The sequence below is a fragment of the Balaenoptera physalus genome (assembly GCF_965194825.1).
Source record: "Balaenoptera physalus genome assembly, chromosome: 10".
Lineage (NCBI taxonomy): Eukaryota > Metazoa > Chordata > Mammalia > Artiodactyla > Balaenopteridae > Balaenoptera > Balaenoptera physalus.
The window spans coordinates 46,028,338-46,051,536 of NC_138889.1; the positions used below are offsets into that span (position 1 = coordinate 46,028,338).

The following is a 23,199-nucleotide window of genomic DNA, read 5'->3' on the forward strand; positions in this document are numbered from 1 at the left end:
CTGAGAGGAAGGTTCTTTTTATAAAAGTATTCTAGCCAAAAATGAAGAACAAATCTGAATTTTCAGATTAATGGATCTGGTAGATATAATTAATGACTAATAATATTACAAAAAGATAGACTAAGACATCAGTTAACACCTAATGGTGATGTCACACCTTCTGTGAAATAGCCTAGCAAAAACAAGCAAAAAACTCAGTCTGTATCTATCAATTTACAGGATATGTAAAAAATGAACTTCAATCAGAAAAAGGGAAAGAAAGATTGAAAGAGAGAAAGAAAGACAAAGAAATAGAATATCACAAGCATAGATCAAAAGAGACTTAACAGGCATATCAATAAATTGCAATGTGTATATTTTCCTGGACCCTAATTGAAATAAACATACTATAAAAACAAATTATAAATTATTCAGACAAATGTGAACACAACCATATTTTGATGAGTTTATTGTTAATTTAGTGGTATTATGCAAGTTTAGTGGCATTGATAAATGTATGGTCCTGTGGTTAGAAATTTAAGGAGTCCTTATATTTTAGAAATATATATTGAAGTACTTACATATGGATAATGCGATATCTGGAGTTTGCGTGAAAGTAATTCATAGAGAGTGTCTTGAACAAGCTTGGCGTTGCACTCAAGTTGTAGATGTTGGCTGGTGAGTAAAACTGATCCACTGCTGTGTTTTTCAACATCCGCATCATGCCTTTAGAAGTTCAAAAACAAGACATAAAATATCAGTTTATGGTTTTTTCTTTCGATAAAGACATTTATTACCGAGCTATAAAGTAGAAGTGGGTGGAGGGGCGGGTGGACGCGGTGGGAGGCGCCAAGTGGTCACGTTTTGGGCGGCTGCTCTCGCTCTGTCTTCCTGGGCCTGGATTCGGAGTTGCTCCTCAAAGCGCTCCTTTGCTCGCACCACCTTTGACAGCAGGTAGAAGGAGGCGCCCACGGATTTATCACTAACCTTGAATAGGTGTTCGTAGAGGTAGAAGGAGCCGCCCACGGATTTATCACTAACCTTGAATAGGTGTTCGTAGTTCTGCAGAGGAGGGGAGACGGTGAGGGTCCCTGGGTTACAGAAGCGGGGGAAGCTTCTGGGTCTCCTCTGGGCTCAGCTTGAAGACGTTGAGAATCTGCTGCGTCTCCTGGAGGCTGAGGCCGGAGAGGTTGGAGGCGGCTGCAGACTGGTGTCTGGCACGTCCCCGGGCGTCAGCTGCTGCCTGGCTGGCTGCAAACTCCTGTCGCAGGGCCCGGGCAAAGGCCCTACCCACCACCTGCACGCCTATCACAATGATCTGGGCCAGGTACTTGGCCACGGCAGCCGTTCTGCTTCGGGGGCACGGGCTCCGGCTTCCTGGCCCCGCGGGCCCCGGCTCCAGGGCCGCCGGCGGGGCAAAGGTCAAGGGAAGCTGCGAAGAGCGCGTGCGCTGGGCATGCGCGTTGATTCAAAAAATTCAGTTTCATTTTTGGTACTTTTCTCCCCAAACAATCGTATAATCTGTCGGATAATTGTTGTCCACTTTACTTTCAAAACTATCCGAAATCTCTCCTTTTCTACCAAACTTTATCACTGCTACCAGACTAAGCTTCCATCATCTCTTGCCTGGGCTGCTTGCACGGCCAGTACTTCCTGGACCAAGGTTCGAACCCTTGTCCGCTGCATTGCCAGGTGGAGTATTAAAAACTGCGCCACTACAGCAGCTCGTCCTACTTTCTTTCTTGCCATTCTTTTCACACCCTTCACTTCAACTACGTTCTGATTCTCAAACATCTGTAGCACGCTACAATCTCTAGGCTTTGCATCTTCTTTTTCTCCTCTCTAGAATACTCTTCACCTCACTGTTTGTATGATTTGCCTCCCTGTGTCATTCAGTTCTAAGTTCAAATGTCACCTTCTCAAAGGTGACTTCTTAACTACCTGATCTAAAATATTACTACTTGGGGACTTCCCTGGTGGCGCAGTGGCTGGGAATCCGCCTGCGAGTGCAGCGGACGCAGATTCGAGTCCTGCGTTGGGAGGATGCCACATCACGCGGAGTAACTAGGCCTGCTATGCCACAACTGCTGGGGTCCACGCACCTGGAGCCCGTGCTGTGCAGCGGGAGAGGCCACCGCAGTGAGAAACCCTCGTACAGCAACGAAGAGCCAATGCAGCCAAAGATAAATAAATTTTTTAAAAATAATACCACCTTGCAAACTCTAACCACTTAATGTATTTATTTTTTTTGTATCACATATTGTCATATTTTTTTTTGTGAGCAGGATCTTTGTTTTGTTTATCACTGCCTCCTGGCATCTAGACTGTCATCTGACACATAGGGAATACTCAGCAAATATTCGTTGAATAAGTGAATGAGTGGATGATTTTCAGCTGATCAATAGCCCATTAATAAGAACTTGCTTAAGTCCGTATTGTATATCCAGCAGAATATTTGATATTTTTAAAAAATCATCTCATTTAATCTACATATAAACTCTGTGAAGTAGGCACTACAATCATCTACTTTTATAAATAAAAATACTGAGACCCATGGAGTTTAAAGACACATTCACATAGTTTTAAAAAAATAGTACAGCACACATTCAAACCTATGTCTGTGTAATTCCAAAGCATTTTCTCTTTTTGCTATATCATTCTACCACATAAAAAGCACATCAGCTAGGTGCAGACCTTCTGAAATAAATATATCAGCCTTCTGTTATTACAAATACTAACACCAAGCTGTATGATCAAAAGGAACAAGTGGGTCTGGCTTTACCCCATTAGATACTTGTCTGTTTATTCACCACCATTGAAGTATTCTTTTAAAGCTGGTCTCTTTGGGGGCTGTAAATCTCGGTTTGATATGTCCTTTCTGTAAACCACAAAAGAAACCAGAATTTACCTGATCCAAAATAATGAAAGTGCAGAGAAATCAATAATAGGAAAAGAATAGCTACCCTCAGATTATGTTTTCCAGCAACAAAGAGGAAAAAGACATGGCTCACTAAGATGCCACTATTTTGTACCAACCTGATATTATTTGAATTTGTTCTCTATGTAAAATTGGCCTATTTCAGCATTAACTTGCTGTAAAGATGTAGCCAAGGTTCACATATGCCTATCTTTGATGTTATAGGATCTATGGGAGCAAGACACAGAAATTTGGAGTCCTGGGTTCTAGTCCTAGATAGACCTTTTTGTACTTTCTGAGGAATGGTGTTACAAAGCCTATTTAGCTATAGAGTATTATGAGAATACAATTAAATAAAGGGCCAAGGTGAAGTTCAGAGAACTATAAAGGACTGATAATGAAGCAGAGTTGGAAAGGGGGAGGAAAGCCTAATATTTAATTAGTAATTTTATGCTTTGACATGTTTTGTATAATTTAGTCTTCACAATAATCCTTCCAAATAGTCATGCTTAGCCCTACACTATATGCGAGGAACAATGAAAAGTGGTTGATTTCATCATACGACTGGGATTTTCATTTCTCCAAAATTGTTTATTCATTACAGATAATCTGTGTATAATGGTGGATGAAACTTTATATTATGCAATTGTTAGGATTAAAGAACAATACTATTGCTTTCGCTTTCATTCTAAAGATTATGTTTTGATACAATTTGAGTCCTCCTATATGAGGATACTAAGACAGAATGAGTTGCACTGCACGTGACTGATGGGAGGAAATGCCTGTGAAAGACAAGTGGCAGATGGAGCAGGTTTAGTGTGTGCTAAGTCTACATAAAACAATCCAAGCCTGACACTTGTGAAAGGAAAAAGGAAGGAGGATTGATTGGATAAGAAGAGCCTCCAACTTCAGTGCAGCTCTGGGAAAGTCTCAGCCAGACCCCTGGGAAATCCCAGAGCAGAAATGGACTTACACTAGTACCTTCACCATGTTCATTTTTTCAGAAGGAGTGGGGAGATTGGGGGGGAACAGGGGGCCTCAGTGTGAATACTGTTGAGGTCCAAAGGTACACTAGTTGGAGAGGGCCAGCCAACTATGTTCCTTATAGCAAGTTCTCTTTAAGGGAATCTCAGTGGTGTACCTCCAGGGCCACCAGAGGTCTCAATAGACATATTAATATCCAAGCTCTAAAAGTAATTATGACACCTATTATAGAGTTTTATCTTCAGTTTATTGTTCTCCGCACTCTACATTATTTTGTTCATAGTCATGACTTTAAATATGATGAAGAGGTAAGCCAGACCTCAGAGGCAGGTCTAGGTTACAAGTTTGGCAAGAATGAGCAATAAGACTAGGTTTAAAATTGCTTTCACTTCTGTTTTGCTATTTAATCAGCATACAAAGAGTACAAAGAATGTATACAAGACAAAGGAATCAAAAAAGTGGACAGATTCCTCATTTTCACTATTCCCAGATCCAGAGTATTGATGAAGTTCAATGGTTTTAGCCGCTAATATGGCCAGAGGAGACCAAAACTGTGAGCTTGCTGCCATTGAGTCATTAGGCTAGGGTAAGGGTCTTGTTAACACACATATAAAGAAACTCTTACTCTTCAATATACATATACTCCTACCCCTATTACTTACTACTTGATTAGGCTTACAGAATGTCTAGCCCTGGCCTATCAAAGATTGTGACACCTACATTTGTTTTTCTAGGTCTCTCTTAAAAGTACAGACTTCTAAACTATCTATCTACAAGATATATTTCCATATCCAGGCTTTTCACATTAAACTGAACTCATCCTCTTTCCCCACAATTTTTTCTTCCTGTATTATCAGTTAAGACTGATAATACACCATTATCCATGCAGTCAGGCAAGATGTGTACATTAATTTTAGTTTTTTCTAAAATGGGATAACTCTACCAGTATATCAAGCAGAGAGTATCATGAATCAGGCAGGCATTTGATTCTTTTCTCTTTATATTCTTGTGGTCTGCGTGGAGAACTGCATGTTGCATGATAATAGTTATATGAGTGAATGTCCAGTATTTAAAAAATATCCACAGATATTATACCTCAAATTAATTAACATTGTCTTACACTGTGAATTTTACTACTTTGCCACTAGTGTTTGGAGCTCAGACATGCCTTGCTTCATGCTTATTATCTGTAAGGGAGGCACTACTTAACACATATGTAGGTGATAGGACAGAATCAAGGCACAAAATAAGACACAAATTTCTCAATAAGATTGAATAATAAACTAAAACAAACAAGATGGCATTTATGCGATAAATGTAACATTGTTTGCCAAGGTACAAAAGCAATATCTTACATGGGGAGAGAGCATGGCATTCATGCAGCATGACACCAACGTTATCATCATCACCTTCTCTATCATCATATTTCTTGAATGACTTCTATGTGCCTGGCCCTGTGTTATGTAACTTACATCAGTTATCTTATGTACTCTTCCACAACCTTATATGGTAGGTTTATCGTCATGTATTTTTTACAGATTAAGAAATGGAGGCAAAGGGATGAACAGTAACTTGCCAAAGTTTACACTACTAATAAGAGTTGGAGCTAAGATTAAATGCACATGGTTTTGCTCAGGGCCTGAAATCCTGATAGACAATTGCATTTTAGTTATGTTATAGCTGCCCCAAAACAAATGAGATCATAGGCTACATTATAGAAGTAAATGAATTGATGAGGACACAGCTTTTGAGAAGTTAGGTAACTTGTCCAAACGGTGAGCCAGGTTACATGTAGTAGAGGCAGAGTTGACACTAGGATCCACCACAGTTCTAATCATTCTAATTATGCTGCCTCAAATGCGATGCCATGTCCAACTTTACTAACATCTATTCAGTGTCTTTTCCATATTATAAGATTCTCGAATTAATCAGAGACTCTAGAGGAATAGTTTACAGGATTTACATATAATTAATATGCCAGCACAGGTAAATTTAATCTACCCTAGAGTACGTACTTTCTAAAGTGTGCTTCAGGCTTACTGGAGATCTTTCCTCTGCAGAGTTGGACAGAAGTTTGAGTAGTATCCCCTCAGAGTCCCTGCCCAGTGGAAAGAGCTATAGGGAACAGTTCATTATCAGAGGATTGATTCTCATAAGCACAGGTTAGTGCTGTTATATCAAAAATGCGTAATTCAGAACATCTAAACAAATTTTACTTTTTTATTTTGATGGGAAAAAATAATGAGCAATGATATCAATAATATTTGAGAGTACTTGACAGTTCTATTTGAAAAACAGAATATCTTTAATTTAAATAATACATGTACACATTATGCAATATGTTTGTTACTATTTTTCTTAACAGTAAGATCTTATTTTAAAACGCAAATTTTTATTCTTAACTATTGCTTTATTCTGCTAAGTAAGATAGTGCATACTTAATATATATATCAAATGGAATTAGATTATTAGAGGCTTCAGTGAAATTATCCAGAAGAGAAGGTTTTTGGAGGAAGTCAAGGTAACAGCATCTTGCATAGCAGCACCAAACCTAGATATACTAAGTTACATGCTAAGGATATCTGCATAGTCACAGATAGGATGCTTAGAATGCTACAGAAAATAAAATTTTCTCTACCAAAACTTTCATTATCAAGAAATAAAATAAAAGATGCTGCTTATAAATACAAATAATAAATAAAAGACATAAGTGGTATATTCCATAGTGAGTGCAATAAAGATAAATGAGAAAACATTTACCTGTTAAGAGATTGTTCAAGGCCAAGAGATCTGGAGAGAAAACTTATGACAGACACAAAAAACCTTCCAGAACTTGAGTTAAGAAAGGAAATGTTTCATCATAATAGAAAAACTTATGTATTAACAATGACTTGGTAATCAAGTAAGTCTCTGCCAAAAAGTCATAATAATACGAGTTTTAAAAACAAGATGAAAATTTATTAAAAAGTTTCCAAATGATACTAAGTATAGAATCAAAAGTCAGAGGGAAGAGTGAAGAAAATGCAAATTCTTATGCTCACTACCATTTTCTATTGTGTTTTTTGAATTTGATGTAAAGAGAAAGATGGGTGGATGGCTTTTGGGTGTAAAGACTGTTAATACACCATGTCAGAAAAATAAGTGGAAATAACACTGGGATTTTAATTCAATGGATCGGTTTTCAATTCTTGCACCCCCAGTTAGTAGTTTGAAAATAAGTATTTGTTCATTTGTAAAACTGGAATAATATATTCCTTACAGTGCTGTTGTAGGGAGTTGAACTAGATTATATATGTATTATATATTAGATAATATATGTATTATATATGTATTGTATATTTCATATTAGAATATGAAAGCTTTTGTGAAGCTACAGGATGCCTAAGGAAAACATGCTTATATAATACCTCTAAAGATCAAGCAGCATTACAGGAGTTGTATTTATTAACTTTTTAAAAAAATTTACATGCAATAAAATTTACTTTTTTGGGACATATGACAATTATATGTTTAACTTTCAAACTGTTTTCTAAAGTATCTGTAGCATTTGTATTCCTTCAGAAAATCAATGTGAGAGATTTTCAATTGTCATCCATATAACCTTGTCAGTATTTTTTTTAATAGTAGTCATTTGAATAAATCTGTAATGATTTCATTGTGGTATAAATTTGAATTTCCCTAATGACTAAAGATGTTGAACATGTTTTCATGTGATTATTTTAAAGCCAGATATTTTCTTTAATGAAGTGTCTATTAACATATTTTCTCCATTTTTACTGTTCTTTCTTCATATTAATTTTTGTGTTTTTTTTGTGTTCTCGATACAAGACTTCTGTCAAATTTGTAATTTATATATATCTTCTGCTACTCTGTATCTTTCCTTCTCAATTTCTTTATGATGTCCTTCAGAGAGAAAATTTTTTAAATTTTGATAGAGCTCAATTTATCTTTTTTGTTTGTTTCTATGGTTCATGCTTTTGATTTTGTATCTAAGATCTATTCGCTTGACTCAGGATCATGAGGATTATTTCCTACACTTTCATCAGCGTTTTACAATTTACATTTAGGTCTATGGACCAATTTGAGTTAATTTTTGTATATAATATGTTATTACAGGTTCTTTTTTTATATGGATGTCCAATTGTTCCAGCATCATTTGTTGAAAATACTGTCCATTCTACATTGAATTGTCTTTGCCCATTTGACAAAAATCAGTTGATCATATCTGAAGGTCAATTTCAGAAATCTGTATTTTGTTTGATTGGTATGTGTGTCTGTCCTTTTGCCAATGCCACGCTGTCTAGATTACTGTAGCTTTATAACATGTTAATGTCAGGTAGTGTGGGTTCTCCAATTTGATTCTGATTAATTTTTTTTGAATATTCAAGTTCCTAGAGCTTTTCACATAAATTTTGGAATCAGCTTATCTATATCTACTAGGAATCCTGCTAGGATTTTATTTGGGATTGAATTAAATCCACAGATCCATTTGGGGAGAATTGATATCACATCTTTCAATCTGTTAACAGAATATCACTACTCTCCATTTATTTAGGTTTTCTTTGATTTCTGTCATCAGTGTTTTGTAGTTTTCAGCATATAAATTTTGCACATATTTTGTTAGATTAATACCTAAATATTTCATTCAGATGGGGAGGATATTGTAATATGTATATTTTTCTATTTTTGGTTTCTAATTGTTCATTCCCAATGTATGGTTGATTTTTTTAATTGAGGTATAGTTGATTTACAGTATTATATGTTTTGGGTACACAACATAGTCATTAACAATTTGTGATGATTGTACTCCATTCATAATTATTTTGAAATGTTGACTATATTCTCGGTGCATAACATATCCTTTTAGCTTTTTTATTTTATACATAGTAGCTTGTACCTCTTAATTCCCTACCCCTATTTTCCCCATGCCTCCTTTCTTTTCCTCACTGGTAACCACTAGTTTGTTCTTTATATCTGTGAGTCTATTTATTTTTTGTTATATTCACTAGTTTGTTTTATTTTTGAAGTACCTCATATAAGTGATAACATACAGTATTTGTCTTTTGCTATCTTATTATGCTTATTTCACTAAGCATAATACCTTCCAAGTCCATCTATGTTGTTGCAAGAGGCAACATTTTATTCTGTTTTATTTATTTATTTATTCTTGGCTGCGTTCAGTCTTCATTTGCTGCATGCGGCTTTCTCTAGTTGTGGCGAGTGGGGGGCTACTCTTTGTTGCAGTGCACGGACTTCTCATTGCAGTGGCTTTTCTTGTTGCAGAGCATGGGGTCTAGGTGCGTGGGCTTCAGTAGTTGTGGCACATGGGCTCAGTAGTTGTGGCTCATGGGTTCTAGAGTGCAGGCTCAGTAGTTGTGGCATACGGGCTTAGTTGCTCCATGACACGTGAGATCTTCCCGAACCAGGGCTCAAACCCATGTCCCCTGCATTGGCAGGCAGATTCTTAACCACTGCACCACCAGGGAAGTCCTCATTCTGTTTTATGGATGAGTAGTATCCCACTATGTATATGTGTGTGTATATACTACATCTTCTTTATCTGCTCATCTGTTGATGGACACTTAGGCTGCTTCCATATCTTGGCAATTGTAAATGATGTTGCTATGAACACTGGGGTACATGTATCTTTTTGAATTAGTGTTTTTGTTTCTTTCGGATATATACCCAGGAGTGAAATCGCTGGATCATATGGTAGTTCTATTTTCAGGGTTTTCTTTGAGGAATTTCCATACTGTTCTCCACAATGGCTGCATCAATTTACATTCCCACCAACAGTATATGAGGGTCCCCTTTTCTCCACAGCCTCACCAGCATTTGCTATTTGTGGCCTTTTTGATGATAGCCATTCTAACAAGTGTGAGGTGATATCTTCCTGTGGTTTTGGTGTACATTTCTCCAATGATTAGTGGTGCTGAGCACTTTTCATGTGCCTATTGGCTATCTGTATGTCTTCTTTGGAAAATCTGTCTATTCTGGTCTTCTACCCATTTTTTAATCAGGTTGTTTGGGGTTTTTGATATTGAGTTGTATGAACTATTTATATATTATTGATATTACTTATTGGTCATATCATTTGCAAATTTTGTCTCCCATTCATTAGGTTGTCTTTTCATTTTCTCAATGGTTTCTTTTGCTGTGTAAAAGTTTTTAAGTTTAATTAGGTCCCATCTGTTTGTTTTTGCTTTTGCCTTAGGAGACAGATCCAAAAAAATATTTCTAATATTTATGTCAAAGAGTATTCTGCCTGTTTTCTTCTAGGAGTTTTATGGTTACCAGTCTTACATTTACGTATGTAATCCATTTTGAGTTTATGTTTGTAGATGGTATGAGAAAATGTTCTAATTTCATTCTTTTTCATTTAGCTGTCCAAGTTTCCCAGCACCATTTATTGAAAAGAATGTCTTTTCTCCATTGTGTGTTCTCATCTCCTTTGTAATCGATTAATTGAGCATAATTGTGTGGGTTTATTTCTTGACCCTCTCTTCTGTTCCATTGATCTATGTGTCTGTTTTTGTGCCAGTACCATACTGTTTTGATTACTGTAGCTTTGTACGATAGTCTGAAATCTGGGACCATGATACCTCTAGCTCTGTTTTTCTTTTTCCAGATTATTTTCACTATTCAGGGTCTTTTGTATTTCCACATAAATTTTAAAGTTATTTATTCTAGTTCTGTGAAAAATATCATTGCTGTATGATTGATTTTTGTGTATTGGTATTGTATTGTGTAACCTTGGTAAACTTACTTATTGCCTCTAAAAGCTTTTTAGTATATTCATTGAGATTTTTTACATAGACAAGCATGTCTACAAATAAGGACAGTTTATTTATATTTACCCCTTACATTTATTATTCATCCCTTAGCAATTATAGAAAATAGGAGGGAGTAGTAAGAGTGGACATCCTTATCTAAATTATAAGGGAAAAAAGTGTTTAGTCATTCACTGCATGATAATATCTGAAGGATTTTTGGATGCCCTTGATAAGACTGGGGAAATTCCCTTCTATTTCTATGTTCTGAGATTTTTATAATGAATGAATATTCATTTTTGTCAAATACTTTTCCTGCATATAGTCATGTGATTATATATATTTTTCTTGATCAGTCTGTTAATAGTGGAATATAATGACTGGTTTACAAAAGTTAACTAGCATTGAATTCCTGGGATAAACCAATTTGATTATGAGATTTCATTTTCTTTATATATTATTATACTCAATTTCCTAATATGTGGCTGAAATTTTTCACATTGATGTTGATGAGGGATAGTGACCTATAGTTTTCTCTTCTTGAATTTCTTTTGTCTGGGGTCTTGGTATAAGAGTAATGCTGGCCTCATAAAATGAATGGGAAGTATTTCCTTTCCTTCTGTTATCTGCAAGAGATGATGTAGAACTAATACTAATTATTCCTTAAATGTTTAATAAAATTATTCAGTGAACTCATTTAGTGTTGGAATTTCATTTTTTGGAAAAAACTTAACTGCAAACTTTATTTCTTCAAAGATATAGGAATATTCAGGCTATCTATTTCTTTTTAAATGAGTTTTGGTAGTTTGTATTCTGCAACGTATTCATCCACTTCATCTAGGTTGTCAAATTAATGGGCATAGATTTGCAAGCCATTTCCTCATTATCCCTTTAACATAGGTAACATCAATATTGATATTATTCCTCATGTTAGTAATGTACGTCTTCTTTCTTTTTTTATTGACAAATCTGTCAAGAGGTGTATTAGTTTTATTGTACTTTTTGAAAACCAGCACTTGGCTTAATGAGTTTTCTATTGGTTTTTCTGTTCTTAATTTTAGTGATGTCTTCTCTTATCTTTGTTATTTCCTTCTTTCTGTTTGCTTTGGTACTTGCTTGTCTTCTTCAAGTGTCTTAGATGGTATCTTAAAGTAGTGTTTTGAAATCCTTTTTCATTTCTAATATAAGCATTTAACATTATAAATTTTCATCTAGTTAATGTATTAGCTGCATCTCATAAATTTTTATATGTTCTATTTCTGTTTTAAAAATATGTTATACTTTCCTTTGAGATAGCCTCTTTCAACCATGGCACATAGATTATCTACTTTTGTGTTGTTTAATTTCCAAATAGAGGGGTATTTTCCAGATATCTTGTTATTGATTTTCATTTTATTTTTTTATGTTTCAAGAATGCACTTTGAATAATTCCAATTCTTTTATATTTATTAATGTGTGTTTTATGATCCACAATGTGGTCTGTCTCGGTGAATGTTTCATGTGCACTGGAAAATAATGTGCGTTCTGTTTTGTTGCATGGGATATTTTATAAATTTCAACTAGGTCATTCTTGTTAATTTTCCTTCTACTCATTTTATATATTACTGACAAAGGAGTATTGAACTTTCCAAGTATAATTATAGATTTATCAAAATCTTTTCATCTATTAGCTTTTGCTTAATGTACTTTAGAACTCTAAGTGCATATACATTTAAAATTATTATATATGCTTGATGAATTAAACTTTTATCACTTTCTAATGTATTTTTTTCTGATAATTTTCTTTATTCTGAATTTTGCTTTGTTTGATGTTAATAAAGACAATCAAACGTTTTTAAAAGCTTGCTGTTGGTAAAGTATTTTCTTTACCATACTTTTATTTAAATCACTATGCTTCAAGTGTATTTCTGGTAGACTGCATATAGAAGGATATTTTTAAAAATCAAAAGAAGTTTTTGTTTTTTATTTGATGTGTTTAGACCATTTACCTTTAATGTTATTATTTATAGGTTGTATTTAGGTCTGTGATTGCATTAGTTTTCTTTTTGTCCATTCTATTTTGTTTTTGTTCCTGTGTCTTCTCTTCCCAACTTTTTGTTTTTTAAGTTATTTGAATTGTTTTTAGAATTTCATTTTAATCTGCCGACTCTTTTAAGAAAAAAAAAAGTCTCTAGGGATTACAACATATATACAAATCTTTACCCAAACTACTTAGAATTATTGTTTAGCACTTCAAGTAAAATAAATAAACCCTGTGACTAAATATAGGCCTTTACCTTCTTGCTTTTGATGTAGTTGTCATGTATATAATAATCTGCTTACATTGAAACTCAAGTCAGAAAGTGTTATTATAATTTTAGCTTTCAATAGCCATATATAATTCAATAAACTTAGGCAAAAATAGTCTATTTTATATAACCAAATGTTTATATTTTCCTTTGTTCTTTTTTCATTTATGAGAGATCGTTTCCTTCTGTTAAAATTTCATCTGACAGCACATTTATTTTTTACTTTATTCCTAAAAGACAATTTTGCTAGATATAGGATCGAAATGACATTTCTTTTCTATTGGTGTAATTGGTGCTTTAAATACATTGCTCAGTTGTCTTCTGGCCTCCATGATTTCTGGTAGAAAATATGAAGTAATTCGAATCTTTGTTTACTTATATGATATGTGATGCTTTTTTCTTGGGGAAAAAAAAATATATATATATGTATATAATTTTATCTTTGATTTCCAGCAGTCTGATTTTGATGTGTCTGGGTGTGGATTTCTTTGAATTTATCCTGTTGAGTTCGCTATGCTTGTAGGATTATTAAATTTATGTTTTTCACCAAATTTAGGGAGTTCTGTGTCATTACTTCCTCAAACATTTTTGTGCACCAACTTCTTTTTTTCTCTTTCTGGGACTCCAATGAGACTAAGGTTAGATGTTTTGACATTGTCTAATAAGTGCCTGAAACTATATTCATTTTTCCTCAGTTTTTTATTCTCTCTGTGATTCAGGTTGAAAATTTCTGTTGATCTACCTTTAAGATTCTTTCCTCTGTCATCTCCATTCTGCTATCAAATCTCTTCAGTGAATTTTTTATTACTATTATTGTATTTTCAGCTGTAGATTTTCCACTTGTTTCATTTTATAGTTTTTATTACTTTTCAGAGAAATTCTCCCTTTTCATTCATTTCAAGAATGCTTTCTCTCACTTCTCAGAATATTGTTGCAACAGCTGTTTTAAAACCTTTGCCAAAAAATCTAACATTTCAGTCATGTCATTATTAGCATGTGTACAGTTTTGTTTTGTTTTTTTTTTTCCACCTTGAACGTTGCTTTGGTTTTCCTGGCTCTTTGCATGTGTAGTCATTTTGTATTCCATCCTGTTCTTTTTAAATACTATGTTTTGAGACTTTATCCATGAAAAAAATGTTAAGATTTGATGGATTACATTAACTGTTTTGTTTTAGAAAGTAGTCAACCCTGTTAGGTTCAGATCACAATTTCTGACCTACACTCTGTGGGTAATTAATCCAATATTATTTTAGTCTATAGAGCCTTTGCAGTGCTATTATGATTTTTACTGCTTATGTACCTCCTAAGTGTCATTCTGAAACATGGGCCATGGTTTTCACTGTAGTTTAAATCTCAAAGCCTTTGCTGGCCTCCTTCTAATTCATATCAAGCATGTGCAGCTTTGTGGCGATCCCAAGAATTCTTACAGTGATTTAAAGATTTCCTTCTCAAGATGCCTCTTCTCCATGGCCCACTCCCGAATTTCTAGTTTCCAGGTTCCTCTTTCTCAGTGTTGCCTCTAGAAAGCCAGTAATTTATCCTCCCCATATTACCTCATACTAACCATAATTGTTTCATTTTGTAGCAAAGCACCAAGGGGAAAAAGACTAGAGGACAATTTCTGATGCCCCATAACTGCCACAATCTGGCCAGTGCAGGGTAAGGAGAGTCAAAAACACTTTGCCCTGCTGGGGCAGCTTCCAATGTGCCAGTGAGGAAGAGATTGCCCCATTAAAAAAAAATCAATATGCTGTTATCACAAGATAGGTTGAAAGGAGGCATATAATTCCTAGGCACATAACAGTAGTGCAGCTGGGAGCTAAGCTATAGATCTGTGGTAAAGTTAAAGGAAAATTTCTACATAGAGGTACTGAGGTCGGGACTTCTTACTTGGGAAAAGAAATTACTTGCCTGGAATGAGAGAATGAGGGCTTTAAGCCAGGGAGAAGGTCAGATGAACAACAATTTTTCAAAGAATATTTGGTGTAGAATTTATCATCATAGAGGAAAATATTGAATGGAGTGAAAGCTACTTTCAAATTATGAAAGTGATAAATACACTATTTGTAGACTTAGTGAAATATTTCAAAGCCTTTATTTCTGAGTTAAGTGAGACTGACACGTGAGACAAAATAAAATATTTCCATTGTCTTTTAGAGAGAGTTTTATAAAAACTTAAAATTTTGTGCAAAATTAAGCTGTATTGTAAGATGATAATTTTCCTATCTTGAATGTTTTAAGAAGACAGTCCAGCAGAGACTGGACAACACGTGACAGGAATTATGTAAATGGGACTTCCACTCTGAGAATAAGACATCAGCAGATAGTAAAATCCATTTCAACTCTGAGAGGCTAGAATGATTTAAACTATCAGAGCAAAACCATTTACAAAAAAATAAAATCAGAAACAAAAGTAGTAACTCAGAAACATGTAAAATGTTGACTAAGGAAATCTTAAAAAACACTGTTTCTTGATTTTCAAACTTCAGATTTATACTATCAACTGAAGAATTTTCCCACCTAATCCCTTAAATAAAATACAGATACTATCATCTTTTACAAGCCAACTCAGTTCCATTTGATTCATAAATAATAAATAATAGACCACCTAGCAGGCTAAATTTATTTTAAGAAAATAATTTCCATAATATACAGATAAATGTATTGATGATTAATTAGCTTAAAGACTTCTTTAACATTGCTGATTAAGTAATAGGTGAGTTAACAGAAGAGTCTGCCACGATTTTTAATATATAGCTAATATTTTAAAAAGCATACTCATTAATCACTTTTTTTACTTGAATTGCAAATAAATAATAATGAGTAATTTGATTACATTATCTATGCAAACTGTCCTAATTTCTTAAAATTCAAGACTCTTCAATAATTGCCAGTGCATCTACTTAGTATTCCCATGTTATTAATCTCTAAGATATCCCCACAGAATGCACTTATTTGCCCTCTTGCAGTCTTCCTTCTACCAAGATTTATTGGTCATCTAATATATGCCAGATACTCCAGGCATTGGAATATAAAATTAAGAATATAGACACTATCCTTAAAGAATCTACAGTCTAGAATAGGTAGATATACAATTAAGAGGGCAATAGTCATAATGATACTTTTTTGGACATTTCTAATGTGTGGATTACACTATGCTAAAATATTTTCATGTACTCATTTTATTTGAGGTCATGACAATACTATGAGATAGAACTTAATTAAAACTGATTAAACTGATTAAAAATTGTAGGCTCCCTACAGTAATATTACAACTCTTATCATCTGCAGTAAGTGCTGTATAAAACTTACTAGTGAGTACAATGAAGGGGCATGTGGCCGATTCTCTGTCCACCACTTTTGGGACATGCCATTCTTTACAGAAAAGGCAGTGAGGCTGGAATACTTAAAAACCTGAATTTTCTACCCAACCATGCAACTGGGATTCTGTACATGATTTAGGTCCCACTAATCATACGCTCTTAAACAAACCTGAAAAAGAATTGAATTATTTCGGGGGGGGAGAAGCAAGGGGCAGAAATTTTCTATTTTGATGATGTACATAAGCAGAAACTCTGTAGTTCTAGTGCTAACAGCTTCTCAGTAAAGTACTTGGCTTTCTAATTTGGCAGCCACCCAGTTACGCAGAGGTGTCTTGTACTGGAGCCAATGGCCACAGGGCCAATTTCTTGGATCTGCAAATCATGGTAGAGGCAGCAGCTTCCTTGACTTTGTTCTGTGCCATGGTTTTGGCAGCTTTTCTGAAAGCTTAGCTGAGAGTCCTTTTCTTCATCCTTCCTGAAAATATAGTGATCGCTTCCTAATAGTACTGTCAACAGTTGATAACACTTCATAAATTCCTTTCTGCTGAAACTATCTAGAATATTTCCAATGTCTGTATGTAAAGATTCTGGTTAATACTGAGCACTCAATCTGGTCTGATGACAAGGGAATGGGTATAAAGAAGGGATTCTGGAAAGGGTGACTTCTGTGGTGATCCTTGGAGGGAGAATCTAAGAAAAGAAGTCATCCATGCAGTACTAGTGTGTAAAAAGTTCAGATGCATCAGAAGTCACATCCAGGGCACTACAAGTAGTGGAATATTCACTATTGACAGGATATTACCTTGCAGTTTTATTTTTGGCACAGAATTCCTCCTTAAAAGATATGCAAAACATCTCCACCATTTAATTAAAGCTTTCTCAGTTGTGCTGGCATCAAAAGACTCAACAATAGAATCTGATCAACGTAATTATAGTTTGTTTGCTGTATGATTAAGGGCATGTCTATTTGACAAAAACATCTCTAACATCATGAAATTTCACGGCAAAATGTTTCTTTTTGTTGTTGTTGTTTGTTTTTTCTGACATGAATTCCCATTATATACTATGTGGATTATCGATAAAATCAATGACTTGCCCAAACAGATGGCCTTTTTTGGTTAACATGTTTAGACACTTATTCAAGTTTATTCAATTTTGTTCCCTCTCTCTGAACCATGATTCCCTGCCAAATTTTGCTCTCAGCATTCAACAGCTTACCTCTCTACCCAATTACCTTCCCTAATCTCTGTGTCTTAGAAAGCCAACTAATACAGTCCTCTAACAGTCCTACTCTTTTCCACATTGTGGAACATGTTCAAAAGTGTTAAGTAGTTTGTCCAATTCATGTAGCATCAAAACCAGAGTGTTCTGCCGTACTCCAGAGCCCTTACCTTAACCACTAAATTACATCATTACATTAACAGCCCGGAGAAAATAATCTGAAGATAATTATAGGTCCCTACAAAGAAGAAGCATATTGAATGTATGTATTATTAGTAGCTAATCTGAATCAATCTAGTTCTTTCTCTATGAAAATATGTTCAACCAAAGATATATTATTCATAAAACAAGATATAGCTAACCATTAGACCCAACTATATGAACAAACATAATAACATGAATCTTTATATAAATTTTCTTATTAAAAATAGTTTTATGATTTAAAAGTGAAACAGAATGGGAGGAAGTGCCAAGTGGAAAAAAAGCAATTGTTAGGGAGAAGAAAGCTAGTTTAAGAGAAACAGAATATTATGCCTGAAAATAATTCTTTAAAAAGTTTGAAAATATGAAACGGTTGCTTTTGTATTCATCATTTTAATTTTTTCAATTCCAAAAGCATTTTTTGGTTTTAAGTAACTTGTCATCATCTCAATGAATACTGATTTATTTTATGATAGCTTAAAAGTAGGGGTAATAATGCATTTTAGTGCAGCTTCAGGAATAATTTTTCAATATCTACTTTTTATTCTTTTTGCAGTGAATGTAACCAAGGCAAAACCCTTCTATTTTCAGGAGAAAATAATATGTAAATATAGTAAGTCTTTTTTAGGCGGTTGTTAAGAAAATTTAAGTGTTTGGAATATACTAAGAAAAACAGTCTTGTTCTTCCATAAAATATCTTTGGCAATCACTAGCAGAGTAGAAGTTGTGAACCTGCTAGACCAGTAGTCTGACTCCAAGCAACATGTCTCATGAACTTATGCTTTTATGTTATCATAAATTCGAGGCTTTGCTACCTTTTCCTTAGAACAAAAAGATGGAAATACTGCTATGTCAGATTCAGGTCATTATTGGGTTGGATTTATAGATGGGTGGGGTCCTGTGAGGACCTGCTTTGCACTACCTGTGGTTTTGGTTTCCTGCTTCTCTGTAGCAAACTTAAACAGATCTGAAAATTAGGCCTCTCTCTCTGGCCAGCTCCAGCTCCTTCACTCCACAGAGCAGAATCAAAAGCTGAGACACAGTCATTAATTTCTGTATATGTTAGACATGTGCCATAAAGACATCATAGTAGGTCTTAGCAAAGAAGCAAATTCTTCTTTGTATAACATTTTTAATGTATGACTATTAAAATAGGTGTAAATATAAATTTGCTTGTTTTTTATCTGCATATTTGTGTTGTTAAAAACAAAAATGGCTTAGAAAACACGTTTTGAAGGTTTACATCTTAAAATAAGAATTAAAATGCAAGAGTAATTCTACTTCTATCATTCAATTACTCTGAGCGAACAAATTCATGAAAAATAAAATCACACCTGCAAGTTCATGATTGCTTAAATTAGAAAAAAGTTATAACCGTCCTTATTCATGGGTTGTTTCCCGTGAAGCTACTCACACTCTGAAACCCTAGCCACACATCAAATCACATTATGTTGAACTGTCGTTTAGATTATTTCTGTACCAAATTACCTCATCCAATTATGAAGATACTATTTCTGTATTATTTTACATAAATGATACTTAATGTGTTTTGTGTGGCGGGTCAAAGAAAATCCTGACAGTTTCCACACTACAGATTAAAAGAATTTAGGGCTCTTGATCTCATATAGAAAATTATGAGTTATCATTCCCATTTTGTTTTAAATTACAATATTTTTTGAACCATATTTGCAGTGTTACCCTTTGTTCACCCAGGGAGCCTTCCATGAACGTTCATAATTGTTTTTCTAAGAAAAATAAATAACTCTACTTTGGTTTAATGGTGTGCTGCATTGTTTATAAGACAGTGCTCTGAACTCAAAAGGACTCTTCTCATCACCATATAAGTAAGCAGTAGTTGTTTAAGGAGACAATGAAATCAAATGCTTTTAGGTTAAAGTCATGGGCAGCGCTCAAACATGTGCAACCTCTATTTGTAGGACCACTTTCTTCTCCTAAATACTAGAAATTGTGCTTTACTAATGTTTTGTTTTGAATCCCCTAAGGTGCTAATCGCATTATACACTGTTGAGGAGTGGAAATATTATAGGTGGTTTCCAACTGGAGGGAGCTGGAGGAGCCTTTAGTAACTTATGTCAGAACAATATATTTAATAACCTATGAAAGTCCCCCAGGGAATAGTATAGTGTGGGAGAAAAACATATTCCATTATTTATACGTGAATGTAAATCAAATACATAAAAGAAACATAAACATATTGGAGTATTTTTAAAACCAAAAAAAAAAAAAAGGTTTAAAGGTAAAAGACAACATTTGTTCTTACTATTTCAAGAGATTCTTACTTAACAGTGAATCTTGAATACAGTCAAAACTTAGATTTCTCACTAGCTACCACTGCATATTCTGTCATGTTGATAACACCATGAAAAGTGTCATTAAGAAATCTCCAGTGAAATTAAATTTCTAATGTGTGCTCTAAGTATTAAATGATTGTTTACTTAATAAAGATGGTACTTAAAGTTTTTCCTTTGGTGAATCATGTGCTGACCAACAAGTATAACCAAACATATGTCTCTCTTACCATAGTCCAAGAAAGTATCCCAGAGTTGAACAACACTGAAACAATAGTGACATCTAGCAGCAAATATAGTCAGTATGATACATCTCACATAAGACTCTTTCAAATGCATCAAAATTTAATTAATTCAAGCCTCCCAGCCTTTATTCAAGGTGACAAGCACAATAATTATTTATCAAATCCCCCCTTAAATAAATGTCTTTTGTAAAGTAACCAAAAACAAATCATTTTTGATTTCTGCCTCCCAAACTACACCTTGTTTTAAGCATTCAAATGAGAGTGCCACAAATGACTTTGATTTTAAGACGCATTTTTACAACAGCTGCTGTTGTGTTATTGAATCTATAAGCATTTCAGATTAGCTTTCACATGGTGCATCTTAAAAAATAAAAGCTGCCTCTCTGTTAGCGTAGTTGACTAGCTGTTTCTAAAATGTAATTTATTTTACTCATATGGCTTGGAAATAAAGAAGTTTGATATCCAGAGAAATAGGATGAAACAGGAAGCACAAACTTATATTTAAGATAATTTTAAGATAATTTTAAATTTAAGATAACTTAAAAGTCACAATGATGTAATATACAGCATAAGGAATATAATTAATAATATTGTAATTACTTTTTATGGTGACAGATGATAATTGGACATATCGTGATGAGCATTTTGGAATGTATAAAAATATCGAATGACTGACTATATGGTACACCTGAAACTAATGTAATATTGTAGGTCAATTTGTGCTTTAATTTAAAAATAAAGTAAATAAAATAAATAAATGATATTTTAAAAAGCAAGTCTATCCCTGTCTCCTTTTTTTAATTTTTAATTGAAAAGTAGCAAATCCATATGAAGGTTTACACAGTGGTGGAGTTTTTTGTGAATTTGGCAAATGCCGAGAATCTAGTTTTTGTGAATTTGGCAAATGCTTATTTCAAATCACCTGAGAAGAAAAGTAGGAAATGAGACCAGAGAGCAATTCCAGTCTCCATAAGCAGCTCTTAAGGATGTATGCTGTCTGAAGAACAAGGCTATCTGTCTTTCCAGTGAGGCCAATTCTTTACCTTGATCTGTTAGTGAAGAACTTCAAAACCAGTCTGCACAGATGAAAAAATATAACAGAATACTCTGGGAAAAAACAAACAAACTAGCATTTGAAAGGAAATGGAGGGGGCCAAAGACAAGGGAAAGAAAACAAGCAGACAACTACATAATATATAAGCCTTATGACAAAAATGATAGAAAAAAAAAAAGCAGAAGAGGTGCTTAACACTGAGAAAGGGCAGGATAAAATCTTCTAGACTTAATAACAGTGATTATTTATTAACAGCTAACATTTTGAACTAATATGGGCTAGGAACTAATATGGGCTAGGAACTCTTATGTGAACTTTACATTTACAAACTCATTTTCTCCTCATCACCACCCCATTAGATAGGTGCCACTATTCAATCTGTTTTACAGATAAGAAAGCTGAGATACAGAGAAGTCAAGTAAGTTGCATACATACATTCAGCTAATAGGTTGTGGGGTTAAGATTCATACCCAAGCAGTACTATACTGTTAACCACTAGACTATAGCACATCTCAAATATATGAATTATTTTTTGTGTGCCAAGCACTGATCTAAGCAGGTACACCTACCTACTTTATAACAGCCCTGTGAGGGAGGCATTTATCTCTATCTTACAGATGAGAAACTGAGGCTTAGAAAAGAAAGCCCCAAATTCTGGTGGCTTAACACAATTTCAGTGGCTTATTTTCTTCATATTGCATTCTTAGAGAAAGAGAATGTTATTTCATGATTCTTTGTTTCTGATGAAGAACTATAATTAAATAACTGATTGCCATCTATGTGTTTCCTGCTGCCACCAAATATCAATTTATTATTAAAAAGAGATTCTGTGACTAATGGAAACAATGCAGATTTTAGAACCCGATCTTAGCTTGCTCATGCCCTGGCTGTGTACTCCTGGGCGTGTTTGCTAACCTTGTCGAAAATCAGTTTCCTTAAGAAAATTGAAAGGATTGATATCTTTCTCCTTTTATTGCAGTAAATATTCAAGATCAATTATAAAAAATGCCTATCCTGTAGAAAGCGCTCGGCCAATGGAAGCTAGTTTAAATTTTTAATCATTTTATTTATCTGTGCTTCTGTTCTAAGGATGGCTGTAATTTATGGGAGAGCCTCAAAGAAATTAAAAAAGCTTCCAGGAAGAGTGTGAAAGCCTGAGAGAGACTGGCTGGCTGGTTTTATAAACAGATATTAGTCCAGTAGAAAAGTTACCCATTAATAGCTATTTGAAAAGGAAAGGAATATACATAGATAAAAAATATAGAGAATGTCAGTCAGCAGTATTACATAAATAACAATAAAAATGGAACTACCGTCACAGCTGAAGAAAAGGTTTTAAGTATTCCATGGTTTCAAGACATTGCTCAGTGCATCAGGGTCTCACCTCCATTGAAGTGTCTGGTGAGTGGAATTGCCTGCTCTAAAAATTTCACAAGAAGTGCTCTTCAATGTGCTATTTGGCAGTATTTCTTTTTCCCCCTAACCACACCTGAATTATCTCTTCCGAAAATCACATCTCTAACTATTAGGCATCAGTGAATGAGACCAAGATTTAGAATACAGTGGGAGCCCACTTGCCAGTAGGAATCACATTATAGAAAAACTTCTAATGGCAAGAATCTGTTTAAGCTGTGTCTCCCAAGGGAAGGGTTACAAGGCCCACTGCCTAACAAAATTAAAGTAAAATTGAGCAAAGGGCTGTAAGTTATTCTTCAGGGGATCATTTAGTAAAAGCAATGGCAACCAAAGGTACTGGCTTTTACAGGACAGTCTTGCTTTCCTGCAACTTTATTATTTTCAATGAAACCATTCTGTTAAATGCATAACTAAAGTGATTTCATTTCTATAAATTTTTAAGATTGTTTTAGACAAATTAGTTTATAAATTAAAAAAAAATTATCTAATCAC

At 34.3% G+C, this 23,199-nt stretch overlaps 1 long non-coding RNA gene across 1 annotated transcript; it reads left to right on the top strand.

Moving 5' to 3' along the window:
* The first annotated feature begins 875 nt into the window (after window positions 1-875).
* On the top strand, window positions 876-17,238 carry LOC309636707. Its single transcript, XR_014250158.1, has 2 exons — window positions 876-933; window positions 988-17,238. It is a non-coding gene; the product is annotated as an uncharacterized lncRNA (long non-coding RNA).
* Window positions 17,239-23,199: the final 5,961 nt, after the last annotated feature.